Here is a 5,315-nt window from a genome sequence, read left to right on the forward strand (position 1 = left end):
CCAAGTATAGACTTTGGGATAAACCAATTATTCTTTTAAATCTATCTCTATAGATGCGAATCCCAAGAATATAGGTTGCCTCCCTTAGTCTTTCATGGAGAATGTATTTGACAACCATACCTTTATAGTCGTCAACATACCTGTGTCATTACCCATCAACAGTATGTCATCCACATATAAGACAAGGAAAGTGATAGCACTGTCACTAACCTTCTTATATACACATGGCTCATCCTCATTTTTGATAAAACCAAATGATTTAATGGCTTCATCAAAACGGATGTTCCAACTCCTCGAAGCTTGTTTCAACCCATAAATGGATCGCTTTAGCTTGCATACCTTGGAACCATCTTGGGATTCAAATCCCCTAGGTTGTTCCATGAAAATGTTTTCTTCAATGTATCCATTAAGAAAAATTTGTTTTGACATCCATCCGCCAAATCTCATAATCATAGTATGCACTATTGCTAATAAAATCCTAATTGATTTAAGCATGGCAACAAAGCAGAAAGTCTCCTCATAGTCGATTCCTTGCCTTTGGCGAAACCCTTTCGCTATTAGCCTTGCCTTATAGGTCTCTACCTTTCCATCAGAACCAATTTTCTTTTTGAAAACCCATTTGTTCCCTATAGGTATAATACCTTCAGGTGGGTCAACAAGATCCCAAACTTGATTCTTATACATGGAATCAATCTCGGATTTCATAGCATCAATCCATTTTGAAGAGTCTATATCTGATATAGCTTCTTCATAGGTAAGTGGATCATCTCCATGATCTACTTCTTCATGAGTAGACAACTCTTGTTCTTCTTCATGAAGAAAACCATATCTCACAGTGGGTGAGATACCACAGTTGTTCTACGAGGAACAGTGTAGATGTTTCATCAACGGGTATTGGTTGACTAGATGGATCTATATCCATCTCGATGCATTGGTTGGTCAGAATTCTCCAATTCTAACTCTATTTGCCTTCCTTTGCCTCCTTCTTGAACAAACTGTTGTTTAAGAAATATGGCATCTCTACTTATCACAACCTTTTTGTGAAGTAGGCAAATAAAAATAATATTTAAAACTATCTTTTGGATATCCAACAAATCGACCTTTTTTTGATCTGGTCTCCAATTTATCAGTGTTCAGCTTTTTGATATAAGCTGGACAACCCCAAATCTTAACATGCTTAAGACTTGGTTTTCTTCCATGCCATATCTCATAAGGTGTGGAAGAAACTGATTTTGATGGAATCCTATTCAGAATATACAAAGCTGATTCTAATGCAAATCCCCAAAAGGAGATTGGCATATCAGTATAGCTCATCATACTACGTACCATATCCAATAGGGTACGATTTCTCCTTTCAGATACACCATTCAGCTGTGGCGTTCCTGGAGGAGTCAGCTGAGAAACAATGCTATGCTCTCTCAAGTATTCATCAAATTCAGTACTCAAATATTCACCTCCACGATCTGATCGAAGAGCTTTAATATTCTTTCCTGTTTGATTTTCTACTTCAGATTTAAATTCTTTGAACTTTTCGAAAGATTCATGTTTGTATTTCATCAAATACAAATACCCAAACCTTGATTTATCATCAGTAAAGATAATAAAATAATGAAAACCCCCTCTAGCCATTTCTTTAAATGGACAACATACATCACTATGTATTAGCTCCAAAATATTTTCAGCTCTTAGCCCTTGTCCAACAAAGGGTGATCTAGTCATTTTACCACAAGGCAAGATTCACAAGTTGGAGTAGGCTCAGAGCCCAATGAGGATAGAATCCCCATTTTCTCCGCTTTGCAATCCTATCTTACGCAACATGACATAACCTTAAGTGCCAAATATATTTTGAACTTGAGTTGGTTTTCACCATGGCATTGCATTCATTTAGATTGCTATACTCTGGCTAATGGAAACACTTTCCTATTGGCAATGGAAACACTTTCCTGTTGGCAGTGGAAACACTTTCCTTTTGCCTTCATCAGCTTTAGTCTTCCTTTTCTGTTTAGCTATTTTCTTAGAAGGACCAGAATCGAGGTTTCTTTTTCTTATTGCCCTTCTTCTTGTTGGACTTTCCAGTAGAAGAAGATGCAACCAAAGCTACCTCTTTTCCTTTATTGCCTGGCATATTCTTTTGGGCAATAACCAGCATGTTGAGTAAACCAGCTAAGGTGCATTCCTGTCTAGTCATATGGAAATTTGTCACAAAATTCCCAAAAGACTCGGAAGGGTGAAGGATCAAATCCGTAGTTGGAAATCCATGTTAAAGTCAAGATGTTCCAAGCTGCTCAATCATCTGAATCATCTTGTGGACATGATCCCCAACATTACGTCCCTCGGACATCCTCATGCGGAGCAGTGCCTAGATATCTCATACCTAGCATTCTGCTTTGTGCTCACCATACAACTCTTGTAGGTGAAGGAGGATCTCACTCGCACTCTGCATGTTACGATGTTGCTTCTGTAACTCATTACTCGTGGAAGCAAACATGTAACACTTAGCTCTCATATCATGCTCCTTCCACTTGTCCAAAGTTTCATGTTCCTCTTGTGTGGCCTCTGGAGGTAAGGGACCAAGAACATTTGAATCTAGAACATATCCTATATGTTCAAGGTTCAGACAAGTTTCAAATTTCTTAGCCAATCGCATGATTAGGTCCTGTCAACCTATTGCGATCAAGTATGCTTGCAAGGATATTGGATGGTGGTGGTTGTTACGTGCTCATTATTATCGAGAAAATTAATTGCAGAAAATAACCATTAATTAGTAAATGTATCATGTAATTAACCAAAATGATTATGGTCTTTTAATCAAATTGGTCCTCCCACTAACTTAGCGAATCCTACACTTCCAAAGTAGAAAGCAATCCTAGTTGGATGGATTTCTAGTGGGTGATTGAATTCTTATAATTCTATTGATCATCCTCAGGTACATCCATTATTGGAATTACAATAAACTATAAGTGAGCAACTCCTTGCCCATCACATCTCATGTGAGGTTCAATCCTTTACCTAGCCCCTAATGCTCAAAATCTCAGGTACATCCATTATTGACTTATCTTGCATTAGTTAAGTTGATCCCATTGAGCCAGTAATTATGCAAATAATTTTAATGTCCTCAGGTACATCCAATATTGGCCACTAAACCATTTACATATTTACAACATCTCATGCTTAACAATTATTCTTAAGAAAATCTCTTAAATAAATTGCATCTTATGGCTCTATTTAAAATTTCTTAAAATAATTGCCCCAATGGAGGGCCTATGTTATAATTACTTTAATTATAGCATTTCCAACTTAATCATTTGTTTGTAAGATTTTATGGTCATTCTATTTACTATTAAGGTCTCACTTTGCACATTATCCATTTAGCATGCATATATCATATAATTGCATACATTCCCATACATCTCATGCATTCATGGATAAGCAGTAAATATGGTATGACCATGGACTTTCTAAGGGATTCAATTCTGAGCCACCAAGAATTGAATCAGGGCATTCCTAGGTGCATTTCATTCATTCATTCATTTTACAAGAGTTGCTGAAGGAGTACATAATCAACACTTGATCTTGAATTCCTCCCACTGGTCCCACCAATGCTCTTGACCTCCTTGAACTTCTTGCAATCCAATATTACATAGTAATCCTTGGCATACCAAGGTGAATTTACAAGAACTTAAATAAATGAAATTACAACACAAAAATTATTACAAACTTAATAATACATGCCCAAAAAAAAATTAAAATAAATTAATTAATTTACAATCCCAAAGAAACATAAAAGAAATAAATCCAATCACATTGGTCTTTTATAGTCCATGATCATCCATCATGCATATCATTATTTAACAATTAAATAAAACATACATACTTAAATTAAATTGAATATCTCATATTCAACTTAAAAATCCAGATTTGAATATGATTCAAATAAATTTAAAAATTCAGATTTGAATCTCATTCAAACAAATTTAAAAATTCAGATTTGAATCACATTCAAACAACTTTAAAAATTCAGATTTGAATCACATTCAAACATTTTTTAAAAAATCAGATTTGAATCACATTCAAATATTTTTTAAAAAATCAGATCTGAATTTTATTCAATCAATTTTAAAAAATCAGATTTAAATATGATTCAAACAACTTTAAAAATTCAGATTTGAATCACATTCAAACAACTTTTAAAATTCATATTTGAATCACATTCAAACAATTTTTAAAATTCTGATTTGAATCATAATTTAATTGTGTGATAAAAATTCTAATTAAACAATTTAATTAGACATAAAATGGATCTTAAATCATACAACAATTGCACATTCACCATCCATTTACCTTTGCACACCATTGTGATGCATCAACCATGCACACCATGGTGTTCATCATTTGTGCCGCCACTTTGACTTTGCAACCAGCAATAAACTCTTGATCTCATGATCAAACACACAATTAAATCATATAAACATCAATCTAAATGGCAAATGTAGTGGCTCTGATACCAATTGAAGGCAGGCGTGAAAAACACAAGTTTATACCATTGAATTCAAAAATTTTCACCTAGGGTCACATGCATCATGTAAGATTTATTTTTATCTATTTGATTTCAATGATAAACAACATATTAAAACTCTTTTAATATGTTTTTGGATCTGTATTTGCCATTTAAGATTTTAAAATTAATCAGATTAATTTTAGAACCCTAGATTAAATCAAGAACGATTACACTAACCTCTTGATGCACTGTAACGTGTATGTGCGCCTTTGAGATTCGTCTTGAGGACACGGATGTTGTCCCTCTAGCTTGTCCACACCAAGAACACCTATGGCAGCCCTTGAACAGCTTCTAAAGCCTTTTCTATTAATTAGAAATTCAAGTTCTGCCTTTTAAGAGATTAGAGATGTAAACAGGACACTAGAAACAATTCCTAGTGTTCTTAATTCAAGAGATTGATGGCTAATCTCTTTGAATTGATAAGAGATGAAGAAGAAGAGATAAAAACCCTCAAAGTGGCGTGACAAAGGAGTGTGGCTGCTGGTTGTGTTTTATTTTCTCATAACAACACTTAAATAGCTAGGTTAACACATTAAACCCTTGCCACATGTCACCCTTTGATTAGCTCTAGGTTTAAGTGACCCAATCACATTGTGCCAAGTGTCAAACCTATATTTAATCTTAATTTTAATCATCTTACATGATTAAAAACATTTGGCAAGCTTATGTGTAATTCCATGTGTCACCATCTCATGGTGCCACGTGTCACACTGCAAAATGACCAAAATACCCCTGTGTCTTAATTTTGAGTTCTCAA

Source organism: Hevea brasiliensis, chromosome 16 (genome assembly GCF_030052815.1).
Source record: "Hevea brasiliensis isolate MT/VB/25A 57/8 chromosome 16, ASM3005281v1, whole genome shotgun sequence".
NCBI lineage: Eukaryota > Viridiplantae > Streptophyta > Magnoliopsida > Malpighiales > Euphorbiaceae > Hevea > Hevea brasiliensis.